Source organism: Cynocephalus volans, chromosome 12, assembly GCF_027409185.1.
Source record: "Cynocephalus volans isolate mCynVol1 chromosome 12, mCynVol1.pri, whole genome shotgun sequence".
NCBI lineage: Eukaryota > Metazoa > Chordata > Mammalia > Dermoptera > Cynocephalidae > Cynocephalus > Cynocephalus volans.
This window is the reverse complement of record NC_084471.1, coordinates 55,857,397-55,871,205: the sequence shown is the minus strand read 5'-3', so window position 1 is coordinate 55,871,205 and position 13,809 is coordinate 55,857,397. Positions and strand designations below refer to the sequence as shown.

Below are 13,809 nucleotides of genomic sequence, written 5' to 3'. Positions count from 1 at the left end.
TTTACAGTTTACCGGACATGGTTGTAGGTTCTGGGAATATAGTAATGAGCAGCACATCAAGACTAAGATTTTTATATAAGTCTTCAAATACCGTTCTCCTCTGCAAAGAAATAGACTATTCCAGTGTCCTCAAACTGTTCTGTGTATTAGAATCACTTGAGGATCTTCAAACAGATCCTAAGGCCTGGCCCACTTCCAGACATCCTGATTTAATTGGCATGGAGCGCAATCTGAACATGGTGATTTTCAAGTTCCCTGCACTATTCTAAAGTGCAGAAAAATTTTGGGAAACACTGGATTATTCCCTATTATTAACAGCTCCCCAAGGACAGGTACGATGGCTGATACTCCTTTGAGTCCCTAGTCTGTCACCTTGTATAGCATATTTAACTCAACAGTTATCACTGAAGATCCATTGCTTGGTTCCCTACTAGCTCTGCTTAGAGTTTATGGTCATCATCATGATATCTCACTTGCATACATACCTCATTTATCCCACTCTCCATTTGTCATTCTCCTCTGGCAAAACCCCAACCCTGGTTAAACCCAAATCTCTGCTCATTCTGTGTCTGCACCTACCCAGCTGACTGCAGCTGGAGAAACATACACCATGCTGACTACCCTCTTTTTAAATATGTGACCTCCAACCTCATGGACACCCTTGGTGCTGCCAGCAATCCTGTTGTATTTTCCTAGTTTGTTCACACTTCCTCTCTTCCTTTTTACATCCTATTCTCTCTCCTTACTTTCAGCTGGAGATTTTGCTTTGTATTTTAACTGAGAAAATGCAATCAATCAAAAGATATAATTTGAGGGCTGGCTAGTTAATTCAGTTGGTTAGAGTATGGTGCTGATAACACCAAGGTCCAGGATATGATACCTGTACCAGGCAGCTGCCAAAAAAAAAAAAAAAAAAGACAAATTAAGAGGTTGGATTAAGGTTACTCTGTGTGTGTCTGGCGTGTCTGGTGTGTGTGTGTGCACGCATGTGTGCGTGCATGTGAAACAGGTGACTTGGTCATAAAAGTAAGAGAAGCCAGAGTAGGCCTGGAGCTTATGAACAATAGTGCATATTTAGAATCATCACTTTGATAAAAGTGAAAGGGACTGATTAGGAAGGAGCAACACCAGGGTTCTTAGTCTGTAAACATGCAGGAACACTGTGAAGTTGTAACATCTTAGAATTTTGGAGCTCAAGGGAACCTTAGAATTAATCTAGTGCAACCTCCTCTTGAACACAGGACACTTGGGTCTGTGAACTGCCTTCCTAGCCAGATTAAAAGCAGTTTGAGAGAATGACTATTACCCAATAAACTTCATACAGTCTGTACATGAGGATGGAATGGAGAAAATTAGGTTATATTGTTAGAAAGAAAGCCTGAAAAACAGTTTGAAAATGTATGTATCAGGCAGCAGGAGAATAGCAAAGACAGGTCAATTCGGATGTGTTGTCTTTACAGCATATCTCCTTAACAGCAATGTGAAATTTTACCTGCTCAGTTCTAAATGTGCATCTAACCCTGTCTCTCTCCCCACCCTGCAGAGGTTTTTTTCCTACCGGCTGCTTGGTATTTTCATCATGATTTTTACTTTCAAAAGATTATATACCATTGAACAATTATGTAATGCCATTTTTTTCTGATGATGGCATGAACAAGTAGATATTTGTAAGGGACTATGTATAGAAATACATTTTTATATTGTATATTGGAAAAGAATAGTTTCTAATGAATGTACATCATATCCCATGCCTAGCCTATTAGAGAGGTGACCCAGTTCATGGCCATTAAGGCAGCATCAAGTTTGCCGTTTGGCCTGTGATGTTTCCCATAAGGTTTTAGTCATGTATGAAAGTTGCATAGCTGCGCACCTTGTCTTTTTAAGTGTCTGGGTCCTCGGGCTGGGGGTGGAGACAGAAAAGGTCACCTTCTCTCTTCTTGCTGCCACTACCCTGGATGGCCAGTAGAGGGCACGCTGGTTCCTTTCCCTGATCTGGGACCTGGGACTCCCTTCTTCCTGCCTGGTCTGTCTCTGATCCCCATTAGTTTTCTGATTTGTCAGATCACACAGATTCTAGTATCAGCTAAGTAATTAAAAACTATTGGAAAAAGAAGTGCAAAATTCATTTCCTTGCTTTATCCATACAACTTTTCTGTTTTGGGGCAAGTATCTTTCAGCCCACATTGGTGGCCCTCCCTGGGCATTTCTTACCCTAATTCTCGTAAAATCTCCCACAGAAGGTATAAGGCTTTCGATCTTCAACCCCTGTAGCATGGGGAGGTTTGTGGCTTTCAGGTGTTACACGATGATTCTTAATAGAAGATTAAAGAGGAGTGCTGGAATCAACGTTCCAGCACTCCTACAAAAAGACATGGACTTTTATGGAGCTAAACAGTCTATACATATCCATATTAATAGATTTTTTTTTTGTTGTTGTTCTTGGAAAGATGCTGTAATAATAATAATCACCCCTTTAGAGGAGCAGCTAAATTCGGGAACAGTATTGGGCTGTGAGTTCAGAACTCTGTTTTTGATGGTTTTTTTTTTTTTCCCCCTCCTGCAAATCATCCTGCTTCTCTTTGTTTACTTGTTTGTAACCAGAATTCTTCCAGAGACTTACTGGTGACTCCTCTTCAGGGTGTCTTATTGAGAAAAGACATTTTCTCTATTAAAGTTTCAGTCACTGTATTTGAGAATGGGGAGAATTAATCCTGCATCAAAAAAATAACAGATTTCCTGGAGAAATGACCATTTCTCTCTGCTATCCCAGCCTAACCATTAAAACAATTTAGTTGCAATTTATCCCTTTAGAAAAGTTGAACAATGAGTGGAAGGTGTTTCTATTGTAGTCATTGCTAATAATCAACCCCACCTATGGAAGACCAGGGAAATGTGAAATTTGCTCCACCTGTGTGGACCATTCAATTTCAGTATCCAGTGACATCCATGTCCTCCCCATGGATGGCTGGGGCTGGGCTTTCTTAAACTGTCCCATTAAGTTAATGCTCCTTGCACTTGAATTTCAATCTGTGTCTTACTTGAAACTATATCCAGAGTGTGTCAGTGTGTGAATACAGTTAGGAAAAGTGAGCCTCAGAGTGATTAAGTGACCTGAGTTTTCTCAGTAAATGAATCTAATTCTCCTCTCAGTTCATAGAGTCATGAAATTTGAGGTCTTTGGGGATTATCAAGTCTAATGCACTCATTTTACAGATGAGGAAATTGAAGGCTCTGAGAGTTGAATAAGATGCTTACAACCAGCTCACAACCCCTTAGGATGGCTGTTATCAAAAAAGCAGAAAAAAAATACTGCCAAGAACATGGGAGAAAATTGAAACCCTTGTGCACTGTTGATGAGAATGTAAAATGGTGCAGCTGCTATGGAAAACAGTATGGCAGTTCCTCAAAAAATAAAAATAGGATTACCATGTGATCCAGCAATTCCACTTCTGGGTATATACCAAAAGATTCGAAAGCAGGGTCTTGAAGAGATATCTGTGCATCCATGTTCACAGCAGCACTATTCATGGTACCCAAGGGTGGAAGCAACTCAAGTGCTCATCAAATGGATAAACAAAATGTGGTATGTACTTACAATGGAATATTATTCAGCTTTAACAAGGAAGAAAATTCTGACATGTGCTACAGTGTGGATGAGCCTTGAGGACATTATGCTAAGTGAAATAAGTTAGTCACAAAAAGACAAACACTGTATGATTCCACTTATAAGAGGTACCTAGAGTGGTCAAATTCATAAAGACAGAAAGCAGAATGGTGGTTGCCAGGGGCTGGGAGTGAGACGTGTGGAGAGTTGTTTAATTAAAGTTCAGTTTTGCAAGATGAAAAGAGATTGGTGGCATGACAGTGTGGGTAGGCTTGATACCACTAAACTGTCCATGTAAAAGTGGTGAAGATGGTATGTCATGTGTATTTTACCATGATTTAAAGGAAAGAAGCTTCCAGCCACATGGATAGTTGGTGCTGCAGGTCCTCTCAACTCCCTATCCTGTGCTTTTCCTAATATGCCATTCGTGGCATTCTTTCTACTAAATTAATCATGGCTCAAAAGCTAAAATATCCTTTTCCCAACTTTTTTGGATTGTTTATCACCATCCCCCCAAAATAATTTTCATTGTTGATGTGTGGATGCTGTTTGATTTTCCACTTTCTTCTTCAAATCACTCCTTACCACTCTGTGCTCACAGCAGAATGAGTTACATGTGGTACTTAAAATTCACCACATTCTCTCTTGATTCATGCTCTTGCCTCTGCCTAGTGCTCTGTTCTCCATTTCCTCAATATGGTAACTTCTATATTTAGGATTCAACTGAGGCATCATCTCTTCTGGAAAGTACTTTCGACCACAGAGTTTGAATTAGGTGCTCACTGCTATCAGGATTGTCCTGGCCCCTAGACTATGCCTTACCAGTCTGGGTGCTGTCAGTGTCTGGCATACTGCTTGCACAGGGGAGGTGCATCAAAAATGTTTGCCACAAGATCAACTGGATCTTGGAAGAAACTGCTATAAGAGAGACATATTCAAAATTGCCCAATACCAATTGCTGATTTGCAGCTCTCTGGCTTTTTCTTTTAAGGGTATCTCTTATTTTTTTATTTTGGTAAAATACACATAACAGAAAATTTACCATCTTAACCATTCTAAGTGTACAATTCAGAGGCATTAAGTACAGTCACATTGGGCATTCATCTCCAGAACTCTTTTCATCTTGTGAAACTGAAACTCTGTACCCATTCATCAGTAATTCCCCATTTCCACCTCTCCCTAGCCCCTGCCAGCTGCCATTCAGTATTTGTCCCTTTGCGATGGTCTATATTTCATTTATATGTCCTCAAGGTTCATCCATGTTGTAGCTTGGGTATTGTATTATCCATTCTGCAACATGGATTTTTAAGGCTGAATAATATTGTATGTATATAGCTCATTTTGTTATCCATTCATCTGTCGATGGACACTTGGGTTGCTTCCTTTTGGCTATTGTGAATCATGCTGCTGTGAACATGGGTGTAGCTCTGGTTTCTTAAACATGGCAAGTCTGCCCTTGTGCTGTCCATCCCACGCCACACACAAAACACACGTTTGATCACCTGAATCCTTTCCAGCCTCCATCCTGAACCATTTTTCTCCATCCATCTGCTTTCTGGCCTGCTCCAGTCTTCCCAGCTTTGATCTTGTGACTTTTTCTTACGTAAAACTTTCTCCAGCTTCTCTCTGCATCTGTGTTTCGTGCCCTACCCCTTTTGATGGCTTTGTATCAACAGTGCTACAGGTCCAGTCTAATGACTTGTTCCTCTACCTCATGGAGTTTGGGATCCTTGGTAGAATGTGTTCTCCCCACTCCTCCTCCTTCACTTTCTCCTCCTTTTCCTCTCCATCAGGCCTTTATCTTCCATGTTTCCAGCTCTTCCCATCAGAGAGGGAGGATTAGCCGACCTCAGCCCTCATGAGCTCTTTTCCACATGAAGCTCTCCTTCCTTACCCTTTGCCCCTACCGATCTTCCTCCACCCCTGCATCTCCCAAGACCCTAAGGCCTTGGAGAAATGAAAAGTGACCTTTGGCACTAGAGACAACCAATAGCACCATATAGCCCCCACTTCTAACAGTCTATATTAGTGGATTGGGGGCGGGGGGAGGATTTGTTTCACATGTGTTTTGTGTTGGGCCATCTACTCCACTGTCATGTGTGCTCTGTTCCTGCAGCACCACCTTTTTTCCTCATTCCTTCACTTTACTCTAAACCTGTTCCTCCTCCAGCATTCTGCACAGGACCACTGACATGAGGCTGTGTACCCCACTTTTAGTGAAGGTCTCAGGGTAACGGAGGGGAGCTATATCATAGAAGAAAATTGAAAATGGCTAACTATTGAATTGAATCTTAGACAATATTGTTCTCTAATATTCTTTGACTTTCTTTTCTTGAGAATTTCTTCCTAATAACCTTTTCCTTTAGGCCCTACTAATGTATTTAATAGCTCAACCATTCTTACTGTTAGGAAGCCAGAAATCTTCAGAGTTTAGAAGGTAAATCCATATCACTGGTCTAACCTGATTTTTCCCACGTGGAGGAGTCAGCCACGGGTAAATTCGCTGCTGATAGCATCCCTCCGTGTAGTTCCAGCTCACCTGGATGGGGTCAGGCAGGATGGCGGAGGCATTCCAAATGTTTTTCTCTGACTAAAGTTCATTTTATTTATTTATTTATATTTATTTATTTATTTCTTTTAATTTTATTTTGTCGATATACATTGTAGCTGATTATTGCTCCCCATCACCAAAACCTCCCTCCCTTCTCCCTCCCCCCCTCCCCCCCAACAATGTCCTTTCTGTTTGCTTGTTGTATCAACTTCAAATAATTGTGGTTGTTATATCTTCTTCCCCCCCCCCCGGTTTGTGTGTGTGTGTGTGTATGTGTGTGTGTGAATTTATATATTAATTTTTAGCTCCCTCCAATAAGTGAGATCATGTGGTATTTCTCTTTCTGTGCCTGACTTGTTTCACTTAATATAATTCTCTCAAGGTCCATCCATGTTGTTGCAAATGGCAGTATTTCATTCGTTTTTATACCTGAGTAGTATTCCATTGTGTAGATGTACCACATTTTCCGTATCCACTCATCTGATGATGGGCATTTGGGCTGGTTCCAACTCTTGGCTATTGTAAAGAGTGCTGCGATGAACATTGGGGAACAGGTATACCTTCGACTTGATGATTTCCATTCCTCTGGGTATATTCCCAACAGTGGGATGGCTGGGTCGTATGGTAGATCTATTTGCAATTGTTTAAGGAACCTCCATACCATTTTCCATAGAGGCTGCACCATTTTGCAGTCCCACCAACAATGTATGAGAGTTCCTTTTTCTCCGCAGCCTCGCCAGCATTTATCGTTCATAGTCTTTTGGATTTTAGCCATCCTAACTGGGGTTAGATGGTATCTCAATGTGGTTTTGATTTGCATTTCCCGGATGCTGAGTGATGTTGAGCATTTTTTCATATGTCTGTTGGCCATTTGGATATCTTCCTTAGAGAAATGCCTACTTAGCTCTTTTGCCCATTTTTTAAATTGGGTTGCTTGTTTTCTTCTTGTAAAGTTGTTTGAGTTCCTTATATATTCTGGATATTAATCCTTTGTCAGATGTATATTTTGCAAATATTTTCTCCCACTCTGTTGGTTGTCTTTTAACTCTTTTAATTGTTTCTTTTGCTGTGCAGAAGCTTTTTAGTTTGATATAATCCCATTTGTTTATTTTTCCTTTGGTTGCCCGTGCTTTTGGGGTCGTATTCATGAAGTCTGTGCCCAGTCCTATTTCCTGAAGTGTTTCCCCTATGTTTTCTTTAAGAAGTTTTATTGTCTCAGGGTGTATATTTAAATCCTTAATCCATTTTGAGTTGATTTTAGTATACGGTGAGAGGTATGGATCTAGTTTCATTCTCCTGCATATCGATATCCAGTTATCCCAGCACCACTTGCTGAAGAGGCAGTCCCTTCCCCAGTGAATAGGCTTGGTGCCTTTGTCAAAGATCAGATGGCAGTAAGTGTGTGGGTTGATTTCTGGATTCTCTATTCTATTCCATTGATCAGTGTGTCTGTTTTTATGCCAGTACCATACTGTTTTGGTTATTATAGCTTTGTAGTATAGCTTAAAGTCAGGTAGTGTTATGCCTCCAGCTTTATTTTTTTTGCTGAGCATTGCTTTGGCTATTCGTGGTCTTTTATTGTTCCATATAAATGTCTGAATAGTTTTTTCCATTTCTGAGAAAAATGTCTTTGGAATTTTGATGGGGATTGCATTGAATTTGTATATCACTTTGGGTAGTATGGACATTTTCACTATTTTGATTCTTCCAATCCAAGAGCATGGGATATCTTTCCATCTTCTTGTCTCCTCTCTAATTTCTCTCAGCAGTGGTTTGTAGTTCTCATTATAGAGATTTTTCACCTCCTTGGTTAACTCAATTCCTAAGTATTTTATTTTTTTGGTGGCTATTGTAAATGGGCAGGCTTTCTTGATTTCTCCTTCTGCATGTTCACTATTGGAGAAAAGAAATGCTACTGATTTTTGTGTGTTGATTTTGTATCCTGCTACTGTGCTGAAATCATTTATCAATTCCAAGAGTTTTTTTGTAGAGGTTTTAGGCTGTTCGATATATAGGATCATGTCATCTGCAAACAGGGACAGTTTGACTTCATCTTTTCCAATCTGGATGCCCTTTATTTCCTTCTCTTCTCTGATTGCTCTGGCTAGTACTTCCAACACTATGTTGAATAGGAGTGGTGAGAGTGGGCATCCTTGTCTAGTGCCTGTTCTTAAAGGAAAAGCTTTCAGCTTTTCCCCATTCAGGATGATATTGGCTGTGGGTTTGGCATATATGGCTTTAATTATGTTGAGATACTTTCCCTCTATACCTAACTTATAGAGTGTCTTTGTCATGAATGAGTGCTGAACTTTATCAAATGCTTTTTCAGCATCTATAGAGATGATCATATGGTCCTTGTGTTTGAGTTTATTAATATGGTGTATCACATTTATTGATTTGAGTATGTTGAACCAACCTTGCATCCCTGGGATGAATCCCACTTGATCGTGATGAATAATTTTACGTATGTGTTGCTGTACTCTGTTTGCTAGTATTTTAGTGAGGATTTTTGCATCTATATTCATCAAGGATATCGGCCTGTAGTTTTCTTTTTTGGTTATATCTTTACCTGGTTTTGGTATCAGGATGATGTTTGCTTCATAGAATGAGTTTGGGAGATTTGCGTCCGTTTCAATCTTTTGGAATAGTTTGTAAAGAATCGGTGTCAATTCCTCTTTGAATGTTTGGTAAAATTCTGCTGTGAATCCATCTGGTCCTGGGCTTTTCTTTGTTGGGAGCCTTCTGATAACAGCTTCAATCTCCTTTATTGTTATTGGTCTGTTCAAATTTTCTACGTCTTCACGGTTCAGTTTTGGGAGCTTGTGTGTGTCCAGAAATTTATCCATTTCCTCCAGATTTTCAAATTTGTTGGCGTATAGTTGTTTATAGTAGTCTCGAATGATTCCTTGTATTTCAGATGAATCAGTTGTAATATCGCCTTTTTCATTTCTAATTTTTGTTATTTGAGTCTTCTCTCTTCTTTTTTTTGTTAGCCATGCTAATGGTTTGTCAATTTTATTTATCTTTTCAAAAAACCAACTTTTTGATTCGTTGATCTTTTGAATTGTTTTTTGGTTTTCAATTTCATTCAGTTCTGCTCTGATCTTAATGATTTCTTTCCGTCTGCTAACTTTAGGATTGGATTGTTCTTGTTTTTCTAGTTCTTTAAGGTGAAGTGTTAGGTTGTTCACTTGCCATCTTTCTATTCTTCTGAAGTGAGCATTTAATGCAATAAATTTTCCCCTCAATACTGCTTTTGCAGTATCCCACAGGTTTTGGTATGATGTATCATTGTTTTCATTAGTTTCAATAAACTTTTTGATTTCCTGCTTGATTTCTTCTTGGACCCATATGTCATTAAGTAGAATGCTGTTTAATTTCCATGTGTTTGTATAGTTTCCAGAGTTTTGTTTGTTATTAATTTCTAGTTTTAATCCATTGTGGTCTGAGAAGATACATGGGATAAATCCAATTTTTTTGAATTTATTGAGACTTGATTTGTGACCTAATATGTGATCTATCCTGGAGAATGATCCATGTGCTGATGAGAAGAATGAATATTCTGAGGTTGTTGGGTGGAATGTTCTGTAGATATCTGCCAATTCCAATTGGTCTAGAGTCTTGTTTAGATCTTGTGTTTCTCTACTGATTCTTTGCCTAGATGATCTGTCTAATATTGACAGTGGAGTGTTCAGGTCCCCTGCTATTATGGTATTAGTGTCTATTTCCTTCTTTAGGTCTAATAGAGTTTGTTTTATAAATCTGGCTGCTCCAACATTGGGTGCGTACATATTTATGATTGTTATGTCTTCTTGATGGATCAGTCCTTTTATCATTAAGTAGTGTCCCTCATTGTCTCTTTTTATGGTTTTTAGTTTAAAGTCTATTTTGTCAGATATAAGAATAGCCACTCCAGCTTGTTTTTCTTTTCTGTTTGCATGGTAAATCTTTTTCCATCCTTTCACTCTTAGTCTGTGTGAATCTTTATGGGTGAGGTGGGTCTCTTGTAGGCAGCATATAGTTGGGTCCTGCTTTTTGATCCAGTCAGCCAGTCTGTGTCTTTTAATTGGGGAATTTAAGCCTTTAACATTAAGAGTTGTTATTGAAAGGTGTTGATTTATTCCTAGCATTTTATTGGTTGTTTGGTTGTCTTAGGTGTCTTTTGTTCCTTGCTTTCTGATTTACTGTTTGGTTTCTTTGTTTGTTGGTTCCTTAGGTTGTAGATAGTGTTTTTGTTAGCTTGTTTTCTCTTCATGAATGCCATTTTTATTGTACTAGCGGGTTTAGATTTTTCTTAGGTTTTTATGGCAGTGGTAGTTATTTTTCAGGAACCAAACCCAGTACTCCCTTGAGGATTTCTTGTAAGGGTGGTCTTGTGGTAGTGAACTCCCGCAGTTTTTGTTTGTCTGAGAAATATACTATTTGCCCCTCATTTCGGAAGGATAGCCTTGCAGGGTAGAGTATTCTTGGCTGGCAATCTTTGTCTTTTAGTATTTTGAAAATATCATCCCATTCCTTTCTAGCTTTTAGGGTTTGTGATGAAAAGTTTGATGTTAACCTGATTGGGGCTCCCTTATAGGTGATTTGACGCTTCTCTCTTGCAGCTTTTAAGATTCTCTCTTTGTCTCTGAGTTTTGCCAATTTGACTATGACATGTCTTAGAGAAGGCCTTTTTGGGTTGAATACGTTTGGAGATCGTTGAGCTTCCTGGATCTGAAGATCTGTGATTTTTCCTATACCTGGGAAGTTTTCTGCCACTATTTTGTTGAATATGTTTTCAATGGAATCTCCATTTTCCTCCCCTTCTGGAATACCCATGACTCGGATATTTGAGCGCTTGAGGTTGTCTGATATCTCTCTCAGATTTTCTTCCATGTCCTTGATTCTTTTTTCTTTCTTTTTGTCTGCTTGTGTTATTTCAAACAGCCCATCTTCAAGTTCAGAGGTTCTCTCTTCAACTTCGACAAGCCTGCTGGTTAAACTCTCCGTTGTGTTTTTTATTTCGCTGAATAACTTCTTCAGTTCAGCAAGTTCTGCTACATTTTTTTTCAGGACATTGATTTCCTTGTATATTTCCTCTTTCAGATCCTGTATACTTTTCCTAATTTCATCATGATGTCTAGCTGAGTTTTCTTGTATCTCATTCAGTTTCCTTAGAATTATCACTCGAAATTCCTTGTCAGTTATTTCAAGGGCTTCTTGTTCTATAGGATCTAGAGTATGAGATTTATGAACTTTTGGTGGTGTACTTTCTTGATTTTTTGTATTTCTGGTGTCTATTTTTGGTGTTTATTCATTGTGGCAGGGGGTTTCACAGTCCACCGGTGTGAGACTAATGACTAACTAGGATGTTGCTGTGGTTGCCAATTTGGTATGGCTCCCGCCGTGACTGCTCAGTTGGCCTCTAGTGTCTTGTGTGTGTGGTTGCCTCGGGTCTTGGGCTTCTCCGGGGAGCCACCTTTCTGGTCAGCTTGTACTCTGCTGGGCTGGTGGATCACGTACCACAGGGTGTGTGATCTCTGTTGAGCTTTCACTTTCTGTACAGGAGTTCTCCCCGTTCCGTGTGCTCTGGCCCAGGCTGTTAGATCGTGCAGTGGCGACCCCACCGGGTGTGTGGTTTCTGTCGAGTCTCCGCCTCCCTGGCCGCACGTCTCCCCCCTCTGTGCACACTGTGCTGGGCTGGGGTGTGTCTTCTGCACCCCTCGTCTATCAGCTGGGCCTTCAAGACCCTGCTCAGCACCGCCTCGCCCAGGAAGTCTACCAGGTTTCTGCTAGGCACAGACGACCGGTCTCTCTGGGTGCCTTTGAAGCACTGTGTAGATCTTTCTCAGGTGTTGTTCACCTTTGTATCCCCCCGGTATAAACTGAGTCTAGTGCCCGCCTGCAGCCTGCTCTCCGGCAGGTTCAAGCGGACCTGGGAACTCTCCTACCACACTATTCCTAACCAGAAATTCATTAGGCTTTTTTCCAAACTGGTGGTCGCAGAGATGGTATCTGCCTCCCAGTAACAGGGAGTTTACCTGGGGCCGGAGTCCAGGGTGTGGTGGAGTGACAGTCGGCCCGCCCGTACTTCCTAGCCCTCCCAACACTGGTCGGGACGCCCCACGCCCCCAGCCCTGCCAGAGAACCGCGGAGGGGAGTGGGGGAGGAGGCCGGCCCGCAGGGTCCGGAAAGCCCTGCGCCAGGCCAAGCAAATGGGCTCAGTGATGGCCGAGCAGGGCGGAGCTGCCTGCACCTGGGAAAATGGAGGCAGCACCGGGGCAGTGAGTGGCCTGGTGGTGCAGGCGGGAGCCGCGTGGGCATCCACCCCCCGAACAGAGCTGTGCCAGGGATCACTCACAGTGCTGTGCCAGGTCGGGCGCTCGCTCTGTCTCTGGTTTGTTGCCTTCCGTGTTCTCGGCGCTGCCGCCTCGGGCTGTTCGGTCGCGGCGCGGCTCGGGCGCTCCCAGGTATCTTCTTTAATGCCGGCCTGAAACCTCGAATCCTGAATAGGGCAGCTGGCCGCCTTCAGCGCGGCCCCAGCCTCCGGGGTCCTGGCTGCATCCACAGCAGCCCTGGCGCCGTGTTCCCTGTTTCAAGACTCGCTTTTGCAGCTAAGAATCAGTTCTTTTCCTGCTCCACACTTCAAAGCTGTTGCCTGTAAATGAGGCAGCCTCTCCTGCCGGGGGCAAAGTGGCGTTGAGCCCCCATGACCAGCCAGCAGCAGCAGTCCTCCCTTAAGAGATGGCCAGAGGAAGGTCCACAAGTTTCCCGGCTGCCTGAGGCCCAGTGGCCACCTTTTCCACCTCAGCTACTCCGCGCCAGCCGCCGCAGCCGCCGCCATCTTGAAACCCCTAAAGTTCATTTTAAATCAAGTTGTACATCAAATTTTGTAATGCAACTGTTAAACACACAGCAAGGGACCATCTGAAGTGTTGACTCACTCTGTGAAAGTTTCAACATCAGTAAGTGGTTAATGAGGTTTTTTCCAGTGAGTGTAATATGGTGCAAGAGTTTTAAAACACTTTTTAAAAAAAACTCTGGGCAATTTGGTTTGTATCATCTAAAAAGCTATCATAACCCTGAGACACAGTGATTATAACAGCTGTTCCCTGCACAAGAGGGAACACAAAAAATGACACAAAAATTGTTCAAGACCAGTTTTACTCGGAGTCTGCATCGTTGAACATTTTCTCTTTATGCAGAGGGTCTTTGGTTTGTTGCTTTCTCAGCTAACTCATCAGCTTTCTGTTTCCTTTTTCACATTTGGCAAATTATTTTTAGAGACAAATTATGTCTGCAGTTTCTTGGGGAACTTCAAGGTGGCCTGGAGGTGTCCAACAAGCTCCATCTCTCTGTGTGTTCTAGTTGACTCCTGCAGCCCCACCATGGTGTCATGTAAGATACAGCTAGTCTCTGTAGTCCTCATGTAAGAACTTCACTCGTTTGCTCTGGTATCATGGGATTTCTTTAACTGGTAGTGCGAGGCAGACCTATTGAAGCCGCTGCTTTGTTTTTTTCTACCAGCACCTGTTTCTATCAGTAGGTACGTAATATAAGGGGAGTTTGCAAAAATGATGGACATTTCATTCAGTTGTTAAAATAAATGGGGCTGTGAGCATGTCTACTTTCAGAACTTCCAAAAGGTTTTGTTACTGCTCAGATAAAAAAGATA

General features: G+C 41.5%; 1 protein-coding gene across 1 annotated transcript in view; it reads left to right on the top strand.

The window, feature by feature from the left end:
• TBC1D30 (TBC1 domain family member 30) overlaps positions 1-13,809 on the top strand; it is a 72,913-nt gene that overhangs the window by 10,981 nt on the left and 48,123 nt on the right. The gene's annotated exons all lie outside the window — the stretch shown is intronic.